Source organism: Anomaloglossus baeobatrachus, chromosome 1 (genome assembly GCF_048569485.1).
Source record: "Anomaloglossus baeobatrachus isolate aAnoBae1 chromosome 1, aAnoBae1.hap1, whole genome shotgun sequence".
NCBI classification, from domain to species: domain Eukaryota; kingdom Metazoa; phylum Chordata; class Amphibia; order Anura; family Aromobatidae; genus Anomaloglossus; species Anomaloglossus baeobatrachus.
In genome coordinates this window covers 183,043,006-183,064,365 of record NC_134353.1, presented here as the reverse complement: position 1 = coordinate 183,064,365, position 21,360 = coordinate 183,043,006, and the positions used below count along the sequence as shown (strand labels likewise).

General features: G+C 40.2%; 1 protein-coding gene across 1 annotated transcript in view; it reads left to right on the top strand.

Moving 5' to 3' along the window:
* The window catches only part of TLL1 (tolloid like 1), a 207,693-nt gene that overhangs the window by 84,425 nt on the left and 101,908 nt on the right, over positions 1 to 21,360 (top strand). The window lies entirely within an intron of this gene.

The following is a 21,360-nucleotide window of genomic DNA, read 5'->3' as shown; positions in this document are numbered from 1 at the left end:
GGATGAGTCTGAATATTGATCAAGTACGAACCTTCTGAACATCCTCTTAGCATGCTTGTTGGAAAAATTAAAGCCTATAGAAGGAGTTTAGGAAAAAACAACAACTGTCACTGTGCAGTATGTATCTTCTTCCCACAATTGGACTTAACTGTATGTTCAAATTACAAGTAGTGTACCATACAGTTATGGCTCAGGAATTGTATAGTCACAATCCATACCATTCTTAGCAGGAGCTGGTTGTGAAGAAATAATAAACTGCTGTTGTGTGTGCAGAGCTATTTCCAATCCCAGTACTTTTAATAGCAGCATTTGAGGAGTTTAAACAAGGAGAAATCACTATCTCGGACAGTCCATCGGCACCGTGATTGTAGGGTGCTGATGGGTTTCAATGGCAACCGGAGGCCTAACAATAGCCTCCATGTCATGCTATAAAACCCTGCCTGTGGAGTCAAACACTGTCAAACAGGTTAAATAATGTACTGTAGTACAATATATATCAATGTAAGTAAGTTATCAAATCCGTCTAAAGGCCCCTTTACACTAAACAACTTACCAGCGATCCCAACAACGATACAACCTGATAGGGATCGCTGGTAAGTTGCTAGGAGGTTGCTGGTGAGAGGTCACACAGTCAGACGCTCCAGCGATCCCACCAGCAACCTGACCTGGCAGGGATCGCTGGAGCATCGCTACACTGGTTGCTGGTGAGCTGTCACCAGTGACCAGCCCCCAGCCAGCAGCGACGCACTGAAGCGATGCTGCACTTGGTAACTAAGGTAAATATCGGGTAACCAACCCGATATTTACCTTGGTTACCAGCGCACGCAGCTACACGTGCAGAGAGTAGGGAGCAGCGCACACTGCTTAGCGCTGGTCCCTGCTCTCCTAGCTACAGTACACATCGGGTTAATTACCTGATGTGTGCTGTAGCTACACGTGCAGAGAGCAGGGAGCAGTGCACACTGCTTAGCGCTGGCTCCCTGCTCTCCTAGTTACAGCACACATCGGGTTAATTACCCGATGTGTGCTGTAGCTACACGTGCAGAGAGCAGGGAGCAGCGCACACTGCTTAGCGCTGGCTCCCTGCTCTCCTAGTTACAGCACACATTGAGTTAATTACCCGATGTGTGCTGTAGCTACATGTGCAGAGAGCAGGGAGCAGCGCACACTGCTTAGCGCTGGCTCCCTGCTCTCCTAGTTACAGCACACATGGGGTTAATTACCCGATGTGTACTCTGCTACACGTGCAAGGAGCAGGAGCCGGCACTGACAGTGAGAGCAGCGGAGACTGGTAACAAAGGTAAATATCGGGTAACCAAGGACAGGGCTTCTTGGTTACCCGATGTTTACTGTGGTTACCAGTGTCCGCAGAAGTCGGCTCCCGCTGCCTGCACATTTAAGTCCCCTTGACACACTAAGACATTCTAGCGATCATGCTGCACAGCGGGAAACGAAGGACCAAAGAATGGTCCTGCTAGATGTGTAGTGATCAGCAACCTCACAGCAGGGGCCAGGTCGCTGATGTGTTTCACATACTGCAATGTCGCTGGGGAGGTCGCTATTACGTCACAATGTTCAAGAGCCTTGTGAGACTAGTAAGCATTGTAAAAGAAATAACATGCCAGTTTTAATAGCAAAATGGTTTATATGGGGTAAAAAAACAAATCTTTGCAAAAATTATACATATTTTGGTACTCACGCTTATCTAACTACCAATTCTATAAAACAATATACCGTAGTTACTCATCACGCGTATTGAATGCTGTTAAAAAGAAAAACAGCAATTATGCCTAGTTTAACTCATCTAAAAAAAAATACCTAGCAATCAAGAAGTTGAATGTATTACAAAATAAAGCTCCCATTAAGCCCTGAACTCTGAAAAATCAATGTTTGTACTCTCATAATTTTACAACCAATCATAATTAAAGCTATAATCATATCGACCCACAGAATAGTTTACATGTCAATTATACTGTCCTGTGAACATACTTAAACACAACATTTTAATCAATTCCAGATTGAAAGAGAAACTTTCTCCAGTTTCAGCACATTAAACTGGCCATATCATAGAATAGTTGCTGCAGAGCTGAGTAAAACATATATATGTATTTTTTTTCATTATTTATTCTCTTCATAGCAGGGCTAATAGGTTGTAAAGTTTAGGTTATAATTTGCCCATTAACAGAAGTTTGTCTCTGGGGCGTCTACTTCTTCCCCTGCATGAAGTTGACTAATCATAAGCAGAGAGGGGAAAAAAAGAAAATTCCCTCCTCTACTCAAATTGTCTCTCCAGTAAAGGAGACAAACTCTAGCACAGCGCCACCTATTGGAAGTAGCGATCCTAAAAGTCACAAGTGGATTTTCAACAATCCTTTGCAATATGACTTAGGATATATAAGCCAGATCAGAATCCCAATTTGCAGACACGGTGTTTCGGGGTGCTTGCCCCTCGTCAGTGCAAAGTATGGGGGTGTCTGATCTGGCTCATGAGAAAGCTATGTGGGGACCACGGGGGAACACTATTCTCCTTAAGGAGACTTTGCAAGTGTTCCCCCATGGTCTCCTCTACTCACTAATCTTTGCAGCTACTGTGTAGTGATACAGCAGATCTGAGTTATGTATAATTACAAACACTTCCAGATCTCATTACATATACTTCCAGTCAGAGTGGGGGAACGGTGAGAGTGGACAGCACTGCGAGATGAGATCTGGAAGGGTTCGAAATGATACATAACTCCGCTCTGTTGTTTTCTACTCAGTAGCTGCAGAAATCAGTGAGGAGAGTAGGGTATGTTCTGCATGACACTACCTGCTTAAGAATGGTCATCATGCCGCAGAATAGTTCACGTCCCCAGAGACAAATCTATGGTAATGTTGTAGTTTAGAAGTTAAGAAATTAAAAATAAAAGCCGGTTTACTCAGCTCTGCAGTCACTATTCAATGATGTGGCCAGTTTAAAATGCTCATACTGGTGAAAGGAGCTCTCTAATGTTTTTTTTTTTTTTTATTTTATTTTATCTTAATCATGTCCACAAAAAAATAACAAAGTATATTTTATAATGGGTTAATTCACATGACAAAATAGGGACCATAAAAAGGAATGGTTGTTCTACTGACAGATATAGTTTGATCAAAAAGAGCAATATCTGTACACTATTTTTGTAGCGTATCACAAGACAAAATTAAATAATGTACTGTATTAAAACAAAAAGTCTTAACCGACTTTACCTTTTTAAAGCCTTCACGAAATGTGACATAAACTCAAAAACTTACATCATATATGTTGTGTTCCTGCCTTTGATGCAGGCTCGCATGCCAAGACCACATAGTGCCCCATAATTTAGTCAGTCATCATATGCCTCTTTTAGCCACAGGTAAATCATAGATCCGCCCGCAGCTGTTAACTAGTTAAGTCCCTCTGTCAATCTCTGACAGTAGGATTTAACACACCTCGGTAGGGGGAGGCGCATCATTCTCCGATCCCATTGGCATGCTCCTAACGTGATCGCAGGGTGCTGATGGGTTGTTATGACACCCATAGGTCAACTGATGACCCATGTGTCTATCATCACAATCCTCCTGTGAACAGCGGCTGTGAGCCACCGATCATAGCAGTGCTATATAGCGTAGTGCCAATTGGACAGTTGCCACTTCAAGTCCCCTAAGGGGACTAGTAAATATAATAAAAAGATACCAAAAACGTATTTTAAAAATAAGCGAAAAAATAGATACCCAAGTTTAAGTAATCTTTTTGCCCCATTGAAAAAACCCCCATAAAAATACAGATATTTGGTATCGCTGTGTTCAGAAATGTCTGATCTATTAAAATAAAATAAATTAATCCAAACGGTAAACAGCGTAACAAAAAAATAAAAACACCAGAACTACATTTTTTCTGGGCCACCAAAACATTGCAATAAAATGCAATCCGAGGTGATCAAGACATTGTATCTACCCATAAATGGTATCCGTAAAAATGTCAGCTCAGGACACAAAAATAAGCCCTCACACTGTCCCAGATCCAGAAAAATAAAAGCGTTACGGGTCTCTGATGGCGAAAACAGCATATATTTGTTTTCTTAAAAGTTTCCAAATTTTCTTTCACCATTTTAAATAAAAACTATACATGTTTGGTATCTGCTTATTCGTACTGACCTGGTGACTCAAATTGCTTGGTCTGTGTTACCATATAGTGAACATGGTAAATAAAAAACCTAAAAACCAATTGTGAAATTGCACTTTTTTTGCTCTTTCACCGCACTTGCAATTTTTTCCCGGTTTCCAATACTCTGTGGTAAAATTAATTATGTTATTCAATAATACGTCCTGCAAAAAACAGGCCCTCATACGGCTACATTGATGGAAAAGTAAAAAAGTCATGGCTCTTGGAATAAGGGGCGATAAAAACGAAAAGAATGCAAAATGGCCATAGTGTGAAGGGGATAATGAGGTTTTAGCATCTGCATTTAGAGCTAGTCACATAATTATGTATAATGTTTCTTTTTTTTCCTAAGGGTCCCGTCACACGTAGCGACGTACCAACGATCCCACCAGCAATCACACCTGACAGGGATCATTGGTGCATCGCTACATGGTCGCTGGTGAGCTGTCAATGAGGCAGATCTCACCAGCGACCAGCCACCAGCAACTCGTGTAATGATGCTGCGCTTGGTAACCAGAGTAAATATCGGGTAACTAAGCAAAGAGCTTTGCTTGGTTACCCGATATTTATCCTGGTTACCAGCGTACACCGCTTACAGGCTGCCAGCGCTGGCTCCCTGTATACGTAGCTAGGGTACACATCGGGTTACTAAGCAAAGCGCTTTCCTTAGTTACCCGATATTTACCCTGGCTACGTGTGCAGGGAGCCAGCGCTGGCAGCCTGTAAGCAGAGTACGCTGGTAACCAGGGAAAATATTGGGTAACCAAGCAAAGCGCTTTGCTTAGTTTCCCAATATTTACCCTGGTTACCAGCGTATGCTGCTTAGTGCTTACACAGTCGGTGCTCGTTGGTCTGAGACCAACGAGCAAAAAAAGGTCCTCATCATTTTGTAACGATCAGCGACATCACAGCAGGGGGCCGCTCGCTGCTATATGTCACACACAGCGACATAAGCTGGCAAGGTCGCTGATACGTCACAAAACCTGCGACGTTTCAGCGATCTCGCTAGCGATATCGCTATGTGTGACGGGGGCTTAATGGTATATGACCATGCCTTCTTGAGTTTCAAAAACTAATTTTCATTTTTATTCTGCTTTGTTTTCAGGGAATATACCAGAAGGTCTTTTGTTATTGCAGATATTAAGCTATAATATACTACATGCATTGTTTTTAAACAAGCATAATTAATATGATTTTGCTTACTAGTAGGTTATTTCAAAAGCTCAAGCAATGCCAAAATGGAGCAGTTCACCTTCCATCTCTCGTTTACAAATGTATTGACTCTGAATTGCTTCAGTCTGCCAAGAGTCTTGTTGCTTTTCTGCAGGATAAGCAAACTGCAACAGAAATAACAAACACTCGTATGAAAAAAGGACTTAATGTAGGTTTCCTTTTATTGGATATTTTTCCGGTATGGAGAGTTAAAGCATAACTTTCAAGGAGCTAGACAGACATTGAATCTATGCTTAGTAGTAGAACACTATTCCTGAAGATATGGTCACTTGGATTAGCTAGCTGTTATTTTACAGTGCATTAAATGTAAAAATCGTTAAAATATCAAAATCCTTCTGTAGAATTTTGAGTATAACTTTCTAAATATCAAAAGGGGATTTTATATAAATATGGCTGAAAAAAATACGTAGCATGAACATATAAAAATTCACATCTCAATTGACTTCAAGGGGCAGCAGCAGTAGAATGTAAATAGGGAATCCACCACTGGGTTCATCTTTCTTGTGCTTAAAAACGACAAACTTAACTTGATCCATATGATCCTCTCTAACATGTATGTGGAAATATAAACCAACCAATATCAAAATCTAATGCTGTTTAAAGAAAAACTATAGCCAAAGAAGCCATACATTGTTATGTATCACAACTGGGTGAGCATCCAAAAGTATTAATTGAACAAATGGAAAAGTTAAAACTTATCCCAAAAATGTTTTTTCTTAATCTTCTCATTTCTTTCAGCCTATATTGCCTCATAATACAATTAAATAGGCACTCTCATCAAATTTTTTATCTTCAAAATATATTGAAATCATCATACTATACAGCACTGTGTACTTACAGTTGCTCATTTTGCCCTTCTATCCAGTTAATTCTTCTCTTTTCTATTAGGTCTATGACATCACTTGATTAAAAAAAGACTAGCTGAATACTTCTAAGTAGAAACAGGAAGTATCTCTTCCCTGCATGAGTCATCATTAGAACTACAATCCTACATCACTGCAAAAATCCCTGGTAGGGGGTGGAGTTGAAGAGGGGGGATGAATCATGCAAGGGAAAAAGACTTCCTGTTTCTACATAGAGCTTAGATGAATTCAGCTAGTCTTTTATATTAGCTGATGTCATGACCTAATGTAAAATAGAAAAATTAACTCCGTAGAAGGGGAAAATTAGCAATTGTAGACAAGACAAACAATGTTATATAATATAATTACTGCAGCATATTAAGAAGTTAAAATTTTCGATGGGAGAGGTTCTTTAAATATATAAAGAAATCTGTGGGCTCATCCACACTGATCTTAGTGATATTTTGTCATACTACAGATAAAAACAGCTGGCAAGTTTCTGCTACAGTCACTTGTCTTGCAGGCACACAACGTTCAATTCCTATGGCTAATTGGGAGTGGAAATGATCAACGGGAGATTAACCATTGTATTTTCTGCAGAATTTCTACAAAACGTTCAGGATACTGCCAGAAATACTGTGGGCTAAAATAAGTGTGTGAATAATTATATTTCTTGTTTAGTTTAAAGTATAAACAATAAGTAGTATGTGTAATAATAATATTAAATACCTCCAATTAGAAATTTAGTAGAGTTCTCTTGATTAGCTATGTCTCTTACCATATGTACAAGGCATTGCAGCTTAGGTATCTATGGTTACAACCACTCATATAGTGACCGTTAGTTGCTCCAGATCATAATTGTGAAAACTTAAGCTACTGCAATGCCCTGCACATGAGGTAAGTGACACAGCTAATCAAGAGAACTATACTACATTTCTAATTGGAGGTATTTGATAATGTACGAGAAGCTGCTGATAAATCTTTGGCTTTGTGATCTTTTTTTTTTGTTTCTATGGTAAGGAATGTTACTTCACATGAAAACCTTATGTGTCTAATATATGTTTTCAAAATGTAATGTTTGTTGCTTATGGCAACAGTGTTCTACGCACGTGGGAAAACAAAATGGCGGAGTCTAATGCGATATTCATAGCAACAGAGAGCAGACGAGTGATATAATTCTTGTTTCTGCAAGGAAAGTCCGCAAAGGATATTCATGGTGATATGTTGCAGACCTTGGGGGATCAATGCCCTTCATTATTCAACTGTTAAGAACTGGGTTGCCAAATTTAAAACGAGCCACTTCAGCACCAATGAAGAGGAATATCCTGGACGACAGAGAGTGGTTGTTGTTTTGGAGATTGTCGATGCTGTGCACAACCTCATACTGGAGAATCGACAATTTTCAGTTAAAGCAATAGCAGACCTCATGGGAATTTCTCCGGAACATGTGTATTTGTTATTATCTATGAACATTTAGACATGAGCAAGCTATCTGCAAAGTGGCTTCCCAAATGTTTGGCAACAGATCAGAAAAGCATGCGAGTAAAAACGTCTCAGTCCATTTGTCAGAGTTTCCGGACTAATAAGAACTTCTTATATCGACTGGTCACTATGGATGAGACCTGGCTTTATTTGTATGACCTTGAAAACAAGGAGCAGTCAAAAGAGTGAAGGCACAGTGGTTCTCCTCATCCAAAGAAGTTCAGGGTGCAAAAATCAGTCACTACTGCTGACGTCTGTGTTCTGGGATAAGGAGGGCGTGTTGCTTGTGGACTTCCTTCAAAAGGGTTCCACCATCAATGCAAGGTATTACATTTAACTTTAGGACCAATTGAAGGCAGCTCTGAAAGCCAAAAGGCGCGACGACCTGTCCAAAGGAATCTTGTTCCTGCAAGATAATGCCACCGCTCACACTGCACAAGTGACCACGGCAAAACTGGCAGAGTTGGGCTTCCAGCTGGTTGACAACCCACCTTATTCACCAGATCTAGCTCACTTCGACTATCCTCTGTTTCCAAACCTGAAGAAACACCTCAAGGCTACCAAATTTCACACTATTTCTTCAGCCATGGCTGCTATGGATGCCTGGTTTGAGGTACAACCAAAATCATTCTTTTTGCTAGGCTTACTGAACTTGGAATATGGATGTAAGAAGTGTTGACATCAGTGGAGAGTGTGTTGAATAAATGTAAAAGTTTTATCATCCTATCTCGTTTCTACTGGGTAAAGCCAAAAATTTATCAGCAGTCCCTTGTAATTATTACACCTACATATTGCGATAGGATGTTGAATATGGAAATACCCATTTAAACATTAATATTTAGATGTTAATTTTAAGCAGTCCATACATATTATATATGTATATATTGGTTGAATCCTCAATTTTACCAAGACCAGCTAACTACCTAATGTGCATAGGGGCCTCATGACTCTCCCCCGAAAGTTGATGTTACAGAACATCAAAATTGAGCACTCAGATTTTAACTACCTGATCATTTTGATCTAAGGGAAGATAAGTTGCTATCAAAGCAGCCTTTAGAGACCAACACCCTTTTTACTACTGAAAACACTTGCACGCCTAACAACGAATAGGTATGTGAATGGATCAGGAGAGATAGAGCTGTCAATCAAATAGACACCTAGTCAATGGCTATCTAAAGTATTATGCCATTTTAGAATTTTCATTCTAATTAATAGTGGACTCGCCCAGCAGTTGCAGTAAGCCAGCAACTGGGTGGACACATGTGTCCTCTTCAAGAAAATGAGTTTTCACTGCTCTTCACATCCATAATTTTGCTTACCTCTCAGCGCTGGCTTCAGTGCAGAGAGGTGGGCGGGATTATGGGCTTGGAGAGCAGTGAATATTAATTTCCTTAAACAGCAGGCACACATGTTCTGTCCAGAGCCGGCTCCTGCCTCCTGTGACCCTGCGTCTCCGCAATTTGCAGCTCAGGGACCCATCAGGCCTCTATGCTGCAGTGCATTTCAGCTGGATGTGTGCCCTTGGATACATATCCAGCTGAAGCAAGCACCGGGAACGGCGGGCCCCTGTACCATACTCTCCATCCTTAGGCTGTGTCATGCGGCAAAACATCACCCACATCACAATCAATCATTCAGGATGAATGGTCTCACAATAGGGTGATGTCATGTTGATGTCTAAAGCCTGGAAGTTGACTTAACATCACCGGATACCAACAGCATTGGCAGCCAGTGGGCACGTGATCGGCACTGAACTACATAGCACTACTCAAAAATTGATAACAGAAAGTGTTTGATGAAACAGTTAATTTATTGATCACAGTTAGTGTGCAAAATATAGAAAGTAGTGGTCAACCTCTTTAATGGCGGTATATTGAAACCATCTTTTGAGGAATATGGGGGAGGATCCATGCGATGCTGTGACATTTTGTTTGTTTTTTTTTTTTTCAAAATATATTTTAAATAATGTACAAACATGATATTTTTACCCATATGTAATTGGTTTTAAGTAATTAATATGGATGACACATTTTTAAAATTGGGATGAGAGCGCTAGCATATTTTGTAAACTATATAAAGTACCGTGATTAACATTTTCTGGCTTTTTTTATTTACAGCAGGTACAGCAGATGTAGAATAATTTATACACATAAATTGCTGGTTTTAGTTATATTGGTACACCCCCTTTAAAGCCTGAATCATTTGGGTCTGTTTGTAATCTGCAGCAACTGTGCTGTGGTACACCAATCTAGGCAAGCAAAGGCTATGAAAACATAGATATTGGTAAGAAGAGAAAGATAATTCCTAAAGTGAGGAAGTAAGTGTTCATGGATCATGTCCTTCCATACAAAAAAAATACTTGGCAAAAAATGCAGCATTAAAAATTTCTAGATAGCTTGTTGCTTAACCCTAGTGTTCTGTTCAGTTGCTGGAAAGGTGACAGATAAGTTTGTTTTATTAGTTAAAGCTCAATACCCACGATGAGTATTTGATGAATTTTTGATGCTGCAGATTTTCTGCAATATTTGTGCACTATTAAATAAATTATGTTGCTTGCATTTTTTTTCCAGTGCATTTTTAAGTGTTTTTTTATGTTTTTGATGATGTGGTTTTTGTCTCTTTTTGGTATGTTGTTTTAAATATAGCTTCTTTGTTTCCATACTTCATGTTATTTGGCTTTGCCAAAATTTTATTGATAGTCCTCGTCGGATAAAATGCATTTTTGGTGCTTTTCCACAGCAGAAAAATAGTAAAACTCATGTGATTTTTACATGTGGATTTTCTCCATCTAATGCAAGTGGACTAGCAAGAGAAATTGCCATGTTGAGGATTTTAAACACGCACTGCAGGTTAATTTACACAACACACAAAAAATCTCATACACTTTGCTGGAACTGTAAAAAGCTGCTTATTTTGTCCAGAGAGAATACGCAGCATCAAAAACTCACTCTCTGACAGAAGTTCTGTCGCTTATCCATGTCATGTACACAGCCTATAACCTGACTTTAAATTCATCCATTGGTTTCATAAATTACTCTTTTGGAAGCTTAAACCCTCCCAAATTTGGTTAAGGTTATGAAAATAAAGTTGCTGCAAAGCTGCAACGCTGATCATTTAATGAACACAAAGGTCAGAGTTTGGCTAGACAAAAGTTTTGTCGCCTTGTCATATAATGCACCCTAGTTTACATCCTCACCTGTGCTCACAAAATGAGCAGTTAATTAGTGGGGGTGTATAAAAAGAAACCCAGCACCCCAGACCTTCACTTGAACTGCAACTTGACCTCTGACAACATGCCAAAAATCCACTCTGCAACCAAAGTATTGATTTATCAAGATGTTGAAGACCAGATCCACTGCAGAGGTAGCTGGCAACTTTAATGTGTCTCAGCATCAAGTACAAAGAATTTAAAAAATTTGAAGAGACTGGAGATGTTTTTGACAAGCCCAGGTCTGGCAGACCCCGCAAGACAACTGGTCAGAAGGAACGTTTGTTGGTTAGAAAATCCAAAGCCAGCCCCTCTTCCACTGCAGCAGAGCTCCAACAGGCCTGGTCACCTCAAGTCCGTGTCAACTAGAACAGTTTGTAGGATTCTGTCACGAAATGGCCTCCATGGTCGAATCAGTGCCCAGAAGCCAGCACTAAACAAAAGGCAATTAAAAAAACGTGTGACATTTGCCAAGTCCCACAGCCTGCTAAACAGATTAACGCTGGAAAAGTGGAAGAAGGTGGATTTCTCTGATGAATCTTCAGTTGAATTACACCACAGCCACCGCAAATACTGCAGGAGACCTACTGAAGCCCGAATGGATCAAAAATACACCCAGAAAACAGTTACGTTTGGTGGCAAGATCATGGGCTCTGATTACATTCAGTATGGGGGTGTGCAAAACATTTGTAAGGTGGAAGGCAATATCAATAGCCTAAAATATCAAGAGGTATTAGCTACCTCTTACATTCCCGATCATAAAAGGGGTCCAATTCTGCAGCAGGATGGTGCTCCATCTCATACATCCATCTCTACAACAAAGTTCCTCCTGGCAAAGAAGATCAAGGACTGGGCAACCCAGTCACCAGACATGAACATCATTGAGCATGTTTGGGGTAGGATGAAAGAGGAAACTTGGAAGACAAAACCAAAGACTCTAGATGAACTCTGGGAGGCATGTAAGACTGCATTCTTTGCTATTCCAGATGACTTCATCAATAAATTGTATGAATCATTGTTGAACCACATGGATGCAATCCTTGAAGCTCATGGAAGTCACACAAAATATTAAATATGGCTCTAATAGCACCACAACTTCATTCACCAATGTTATGCAACATATCTTTGTATTAGAAGTTAATTATTTGCTTGAATTTCACATTATTTTCTGTGGGCGACAAAACTTTTGTCTTGCCAAAATCTGACCTTTCTGTGTTCATTAAATGATCAATATTTCAGCTTTGCAGCAACTCTATTTTCATAACCTAAACCAAATTTGGGAGGGTTTCAGCTTTCAAAAGAGTAATTTATAAAACTAATGGATGAATTTAAAGTTAGGTTATAAGCTTTTATTTACATAACATGGATAAGCGACAGAACTTCTGTCAGGGAGTGTAGTGTGAATTTAGTCTGAGGCTGCGCTCACATGAGAGTAGATTCTCTCAATCACGATTATACAAATGACTCTCCGATCACAGTCTGATCGGAGTTGGATCAGAGTGTCAAGATTTATGTGATCCAATTCTCTTGCATGAGAGAATCTGATGTATAATATCTGGACCTTTTTTTGTGCTACCTGTCTGAAGTGCTGTATTTTTCTGATTTATAAGACACACTTTTCCTCCCAAAAATTTGGGAAGAAAATGAGGATTGAGTCAAATAACCTGAATGTAGCTGCTGTGTGCTGAAGCTCGCTGCGGGCAGTGAGGTAGGGGCCATCCTGAAGGTGTTAGCAGTGCAGGCTTCAAATAATAATGGCCAGAGTTGGCGCATGTGCAGATGGAACTCTTCGCTCAAGATCTCATGTGCGCATGCACCGTCTCTTTCCCAACGATGTCCCAGCAGCAGATTTAATGAAAATGGCATCCGGAAGTGGTGTGTGTGCAGATAAGATCTCGGCTTGTCATGGAGCCGACAACTAAATCTGTGTATGCACAAACTCCGGGCACCATTTCTTTGAAGCCTGCACCACTGACAGTTTCTGGATGTTCCATGCCTCACAGCTCTGCTGCCCGCAGTGAGCATCTGGGGCACTCACCGCACTGCCCGCAATATTTCCTACTCCACCACTACCCCTGCCTCCTGTGTGACCATGCTCCACCACTGCTAACAGCCCCACATCCCCCTGGTGAGACACCACCGGATTATAAGATGGACCCCTTTTTTAAACCTTTTTCTCTCTAAATTTGGGGTGCGTCTTATAATCTACTGCGTCTTTGCATCATACAAAATGATAAATACAGTAATAAAGGTGAAAATGAGTCCACGATCATAAGTTATTAGCAGCTGAAGTTTCAATACGTTTCAAAGCGTAAACTGGCTTCTTCATGAGGAAAAGACCACAATATTTTTTCCTCAGCACATACTATTATATGAGTGGATCTGATCACACTGAGAAGATGGAGAACAAAATGTCTAGATCTTCTCTAACCTGTAAGTCTGAGTGCAGTCTGTTGATTTCCACTCACTCATATAGTTGAATGGGTGCATGCCATCTGATTTACCCTGGGAGCTGGAGCATACTGCGTTTTTTTTTTTCTTGCATGAGAAAAAAATATTCTAATGAGCACTGCCCTATTGACTAACCGGTCTGAGTTATCCACTCGTGTGAACGCAGCCTAAGGCCTGCGACACACATCCGTGCTGCCGGCACATGTTTGTCCTTTTTTACACGTACCGGCGGCACGGAGACACGTTAACCAATGCTACCCTATTGTAGCAGGCACACACACATAAAACCACACGGAACGTGTGTCCGTGTGCGTTTGTACGTGTGTGCGTTTTTCAAAGCGCTGACATGTCAGTGATTTCTCCCGCAGCACGGGTGTCACACGGCCCGCACCCATACCACACGGGTGTAGTGTGGATGCGGTCCCGTGTGACACGCGCCGGAGAAAACACACATGTCAGTGAAAAAAAAACAAAACATTAACTCACCTTCTCCTGCCCTCCTGTCTCTGCCGCTGCTGCCTCTTGCTGCCGACCGCCGCTCATTATTCTCATTGAATATTCACTTCAATGCCTGGCAGCAGCAGCAGCGGGGAGACGGGAGGGTTGGAGACTGAGGATCAGCACCATGGACAGCACCGCGGACATCAGGAAGGACCAGGTGAGTATGTTAATTACCGGTTCTACGTGTGCTATCACGTGCTATCACGTGTCACGCACGTACCAGAGACACGTACTTACCTGCACGCAACACGCAGGGAAAATACGTGTCTCTCGGCACGTGCGTGAATTTCACGTGAGTGTGGCAGAGGCCTAAGAAGAAGGGTAGTGTTAACCCTGCTGCCAATCGCTAGCCTCAATGATCAAATTGTTTATAAACTTGTATCTATCCAACAAGTTATTTTCATCACGTGGCGACCTCTCTCTTCAAGCAATGACTACTCTAAATTTATGATATACAAGAAAATACAGGGTTAACAAAAAAAGTCTACAAAATGTGCAAAGACATCAAATGCAAAGTGATGCTATAAGAGATGCACAATATTTATGAGCAAATGTTACATAAGTGTAACATCCAAACAGACGTAACACCGAAGTGTGAAAATTATCACCGCTCTGCAGTAATTGACAAGGTTTGCCAAATATAGCTAAGGAAGAAAAGGCTAAAATGGCAGAGAAAACGCAGGAAGGCTTTCACAAAGAATATGATGTGAACTGATCAGTGTACAGATTTCTCGATCCTCGGCCAGTTGTAAGTTCGCACTTAGTTTCTCTATATGACCTAGAAACTGACTCCTGAAAACATTCTCCTGACAGCTTTAGAGGCCCACGTAATTCTTTTTTGACAAGTTGCTTCTGTCAAATGTTATAAAGTGTAACAAAGCTTCTCAACATATTTTGCTGAATGTGTAGAGGAGTAATTAACTTATTATCATCTGCTTAGCAGCTTGCATATAACTTGTTCTTTTTATATATTTCGAGATATTTCCGGAAATGCAACCATTGATCCGACAAATGCAAATCTTTGCCTTTTTTTTTTTTATTTTTGTCAAACTTATTCTACTGTTAGACAGATTAAAGGGAGCCTGTCACATGGAAAAATGCTACATAATAAAATACTGTGGATAGAAGCGCAAAATAGGGTCTTACCAGGTAAGGTAACAGATAAGAAGAGGCAATCTCACTTATCAGGGTTGTGCCAGTCACAGCTCCTAATTGCACAGCAAAAATGGTGACCGCCACAGCCCCAGATTACTACTGCAAATGTAAAGAGGGGGAGATCTGGTGTATGTCACTCTATCACCAGAAGAAACTATGCTGACTATTTAATCTCTTCATTCAGGTCAACGCATTTCAGAGAACACTGGGTCCTTCATCATCAGGGCAACAAGGAAAAATCTGTTGATTTTTCATTGATGTCCTGATGGAGACAGTGTTCTCTGAAACGCGTTGACCAGAATAAAGAGATTAAATAATCAACATAATTTCTTCTGGGGATAGCGTGGCATACACCCGATCTTCCCCTCCATAGATCAGCACTATGGAAAAATGCTAACTTTAGATATGGGGTTAATCTGTAGGTTAATAGCATTCTAGACCTACACGGCATCTGCACATGAATCCCACTGCCGGGGGAAAAAACAAACTTTATTCATCCCGGCAGCATCTGGTTTCAGTCATGGGGGCAGCACTGGTGTGGGTTCAGTCACTGCTCTGTGTTTGGAGTGCAGCAGCTGTAACCGCCCCACACATGGAGGAAGCTGCCAGTCAGTACAGTGGGGGCGGTTACAGCCACCATTTTCCATAAACAGAGCAGTGACTGAACCTAGGCCGATGCCACCTTTGTGACTGAAACCTGAATGCTGCAGGGAGGATTAAAGTTAAATTCCTCCCAGTAGCGGGACATTGGGCAGGTTCAGAATGCTATTAACTTGGTGATTAACCCCATATCTGCAGGTTAATAGTGTTTTTCCACATGACTGGATCCCTTTAACTATTGTTGGCCTAATTGAGGTGGGATCCTTGGATATTTGAATATACGCACTCCATGAAATTCAAGTGATTATTTACTTTGGCGCTGCATGACCTCATTCCTAGAAACACTCATATATCTTCATTAGCTATTGGATGATACTCCGTTTGGCTCAGGAGTATGTGTTTTCAGTGGGAACAGGGGTGTTAGCTTCAGTTTTTATTCCCTGAGGTCAAAAAGTTCTTTCTCTTGATGTCCTATCATAAGGGAAAGTTGGGAGGCACCTTAAACACATAAGACGGTCCGCCACTCCCACCGAAATTGTCAGGTTTGGCTTACCATTTAGTGTTCTTGCTATTTTAACTAATCATGGTTGAAAATTCCTATAATTTCCTTTTGTCATGTCATGACCTGTATTATGGAAAGTGTGCAGATTTATTAATGATCAGTGATTTATTTATTGATTCTATTTTTAAACACATTAATCCAGAATAGAATAGAGAAGCAAATGGAAGAAGTGAAAGGAGAGTAACATTTGTTTTTTAGTCCATCATTTCACGTCTCATGCTCAAACAGATGCTGATAAAGACTCAGGAAAATACGTAACTCAGCAATAGGAAGATGTTCAAAGTGAATATTAGTAACTCCAGGCAAAGGAACTATCTGCTCTCCCGAAGGAGACTTTGGTATGAGAAGCTAATAAAATACAGATTTAAGAACAAAGGGTGTGTAATGCAAGTCTCCCTTCTGTCTGTGGTCATATCTACAAAATGATTACTGGCAAAAATAGATTAACAGGTGGTGCATTTTGGATAAATGTAGGCAAACAAGCCAATAAATTATATTCTAAGGAATTACAAGTTACTTTTTTTTGGCACATTCCGTTTATTATCCTCCTGAGAAGCTTATGTTGACGCGTGAGCCTAAATGATTGTACAAAGCATCATAAAAATTGGGTTTGACCACTTTTAAAAATGCTAATGGTTTATTTTTTAAGAGATGACGCACAACTGCTCTTATTGATTTGACATTATACAGAGAACAACCCAAACCAAAGCCGTTCAGTATGGGAGCAGATGTTTATGGCGATAACAGACCAGGGCAGTGGGTGGTGGTACTTGATAATCAACAGATTATACCTGCCAGATGTAAACTTCCTGAATAGTTTTTATCATTTGGATTAAAGGGGTTGTCTCATCATGATAATGGGGAAAATTGCAAAGTAATATTAAAAATCCTTTCCTTCTCAAGAATGGAGGATTTTATGTGGTTTTATTTACTTCTCGCTGTCCTGGTAACTGACCACCAGTGGCCGGCCTTCTAGGTGGAGTGCTTCTCTATAGCGCCTGTAAGCAATGCTCTGAAGCTGACTGGGTGCTGGAGAAAGCATAGTTGGGCCTACGGAGTAACCATTCAGCTGATCTCAATTATAATCCAAAGCATAATGTGTTCTCGTTAGCCAGGAGCTAGAGGAGCAATACAGAGAGCCAACTAGTCTGGGGAAACAATGCCCCATCGACTAGTCAAGGCCCTATTAGCATAGAAACAGCAGAGTTTATAAGTATTTTTTTTTTAAACGTTTTTATTAGTGAATAGCATTATACAGGGCTGGTTAGGGAGGGAATTTAGCATACAGGTTTTAATGCTGCTGGATTAGAGAGTATAGGGGACCTGACCGTTTCCCTTTAAGTCTATCTGTGCAAAATAAAAACCAGATGCCACACGGACCATCCCAGTGGCATCCGACTTTTATGGATACATTACCATTTTGTAACAGTACACTGTAAATGGTCCTGTGAATGATAGTATAATAATAGCTGCTGAGAAAAGACGCATTGCATACGGACATTACACAGATTACAAGTGAGAAAAAAATGTCCTACTTTTCTGGGTGAAAATTGGACCTTTTTTATATTGTAGTTTGAGCATAACCTTAAAAGTCATGACTTTAGTCTCTTTTACTAGCTAACAGTGTAATAAAGGTTTGAGTTACCTTTTATATGGGCAGATTTTCTGACCACAATACGGTAATCAATGATGTTTCTTTTTCCTTTTACATAGATCATTGTGAATGCATAACTTGTATGGGAGTGTGCAATCATAATAGTAATTCCCAAACAGGTTACATTATTGGCATTATTGTGTTTAGCACATCACTATGTATACTATGTATACTCAAGGGATATGAAGCCAATGAACAATTATTTTGAAGCCTTATTAAAGGAGAATGTGAAAACAAGCTTTTTCACATTTGTTAGCTGATTACTAGGTACGTTTACACAAGGTAATAATCAGGGAGGGAAAAAAAAAATGTAACTGTTAATTTGGCCACTCAAAGGACCCTTAGACATGTAATATTTTTGTTTTTCGTTATTTGTGGAAAATGTTTATATCCAGCAGGCCAAAATTACAGGGGTTCAGTTGATTTTATCGTCTAAGAAAATGTTAAATTTATTTGGTAAACGCCGTAGAGCAGAAAAAATTTGAAACCCCTGAATTGTGATTTTCAGTCGCCTTACTCCTTCCAAATTATACAATAGGAAAAAATTAAAGCCCTGTATATATTCTGAAATGGTAGCAATAAAATGCCATCTCAACTCACCCTCCCACCAAAAACCCCGAGCCTTTACGCAGCTCAATCAACATTGAAAATGAAGAAGTTACCGGTCTCAGAACATGACGACTCACGTAAAGAAAAGAGGTACTTACAAATTTCGGAATTAGTTTTAACTACTTAAAACTATACACGTTTGGTATAGTCATAATTCTACTGACCTGGAAAATTATGTTACCAGGTAATTTTTACCATTTTTACCATTCAAGGAATTCCATACCGGTTTCCAGTACATTGAATGGTCATTCATCATACAACTCATCTATCCAATATCAAGCCCTCTTTAGGCTATGTTGCTAAAAAAAGTGAAAATATCCTGGCTTTTGGAGAAAGGGAGTAAAAACGAAAGCCTTCAAAAAAATGGAAAATCGCCATATCTGGAATATTCCTTCAGCTAAATTATCTTGACAAGTGTTTTGCTTTGACCTTATTGTGGTTATTTCTATCAAAGCTATTTTATGGTGAAAGTTAAATAAAAAAAAACCTAACAAATGTATTTCAGTGGCCTTATAATGCAGTCAGCTGTAGGTGTTAGTAAGTAGATATAGTCAACTTAGCAAGAAGTTTAAAGCAGTAATTACCAGACAGATTACAACGTGAAAATGCAGCCTATAGCATTTTAGCCAATCTATTATTGACAGAACTATTGACCGACTGTTGGTGAGCATTTTTAAGACTGTAGTGCAATAAATCATCATCGTGATTTTAATTTAAGAGTGTTGTAGCAAGACTCTAAAATCAATTGTACTCTGCAAATGCATGGTGCATTTATTACCTCCCCATAAATACATGATTGAGTGCGCAGCCAAAACAGAAATTAGCGCAAGTGGTTTGGACAAGAATTTATTAAGCTTTGTTTTTGCTTTCAATGGGGATTTTTCCATGAAAATGTTTTGACTATTGATGTAATTAAATGTTTTTCTAAATTATGGACACTGTAAAGTGGTAGGTTTTAATGCTTAAAATTAAAAACTCATCATTGAATAACCATTTGAATATGGTTCTATAGAAACACTCTGACCATTCTGTGGTGGCCTTCCACTTTCGTGCCCGAAGATGCCCAAAAAATATCACTATGCTTTGGCGAGATGTGTCATTCTAAAACTATGTTCCCATTCGTGTTTGCAGCTTTTGTTCATATTTTATACCATAGCCCTCTGCTGAATCCATTATAAGATGTATACCACCACTGATCAACGGATCTTATTAACATAACTGAGTTCATGAAGTTCCAAAGTGGGGCATGTTGACAAAATAAGAACTCTCCATGTAGCTTTTTATTTTATACAGTAAGGTTGATTCTGCTACTGAGCATGCATGGCAAACATGGAAAGTGAATAAAGACCCCCATACAGTCATCTGGCAGCAATCTTGATCTCGCTCACCTCTGCCATACTCAGGAGTGGATGCTCTGCTGGCTTCTGTGTTCCTTCTAGGGCCTTGTTCGCGAGCATATAAATATTTTAGCATTGCACTCTGAACAATGTTAGTCAATGAGGTGGAGCAGATCTGCAATTTTTTTGCTCTCCTGAATTCGGGATGAGAAAAAAAACTGGCAGCATGCCACATAAATCGTCCGAGACTCGCCAATGCAAGTCTATGGGCGCGACAAAAAATAGCACACCATCTACGGTATATGGCATACAATTTTTATGGACACATCACCATTCTGTAGCATAGGACACTGTAAATGGTCCTGTAAAATTATTGTAGATTAATAGTTGCTGAGAAAAAAACCCACATTGCATATGGACGGCATGCAAATGCTAGGTGAGAAAAAATTGCATACTTGCATGAAAATTGGTGTGATTTTTCATAAGCTCGTGTGGCCCTAGCCTTAGAGAGTTGCTGCCAGATCTCTCTGTCACAGGCTTATATCTTTAAGAACAAAAGGTTCAGCAGTCTATAATAAAATATGCTAGATCTTTACCTTCCTCCAACAATCCTCTACTGGGGGCTTCCATACAGATTACACGGTCAGCTGAACCCATTAATATCAGTGGTTCAGTCATTTGTTTAATGTGCATGGATGCTTCTTCACTTTTAGGAAAGTGATCCCCAAATGTGCTAATATAACACATCAGTTATTCTCCTTTCTCAGGTACAGCGCCAACTCCCCAGTGCTGCTCATGTCTCAGAGTTTTTGTACATCGGTGACATTCCATGATAGCACTCCCTTGTGGGTGTGCTATCATGCTAATGAATGCGCAGCATCAGAGGATGATCTCACTTACCTCTCTGCTGCCATCGCCGCCCAACGCTGCATTTTGGCTCAGTGCGCATGATCCTGGAGTTTCAGTCATGCGCACTATTAAGCCGCGTGTACGTGTCCCGGCTTCAAACTGAAGTAGTGTGCATGACAAAGTCCAGGATCGTGCGCACTGAGCTGAAATTCAGCATTGGGTGGCAACGGAGAGGTGAGTGAGATCATCCTCTGATGCTACACATTCATTAGCATGTTAGCACACCCACAGGGGCGTGCTAACATGCTAATGGAGCTGACTAGCAAGGGAAGCAACACCCAGGGGACTAGTCCCCTCGCTCATTAGCATACGATAAGATCTTTAGAAATACTTTTTCTAAAGATCTTTACCTTTGCTAGTGTATACAGGCACGGTTAGGCAGGGAATAGCAATATGCACCCAGAACTGCTTGTGGTTCTGGGTGCATATTGCACCTGACAATTTCCCTTTAAGAACCTTTCCTCACCTTGTTAAACATGCTAGTTACAAGTTGGTGGAGTCCCATGGGTCATTTGTCCCTTTTCTTTTAATCTAACCTTGACGCTGTAGGTTTCTTCTTAAAGGGGTTGTTCACTACTAGGACCACCCCTTCACTTACAGATGTACGAGTATTCAACAGGAAGTTAATGTCCAGCCACAGCTCTTTCCATTGATA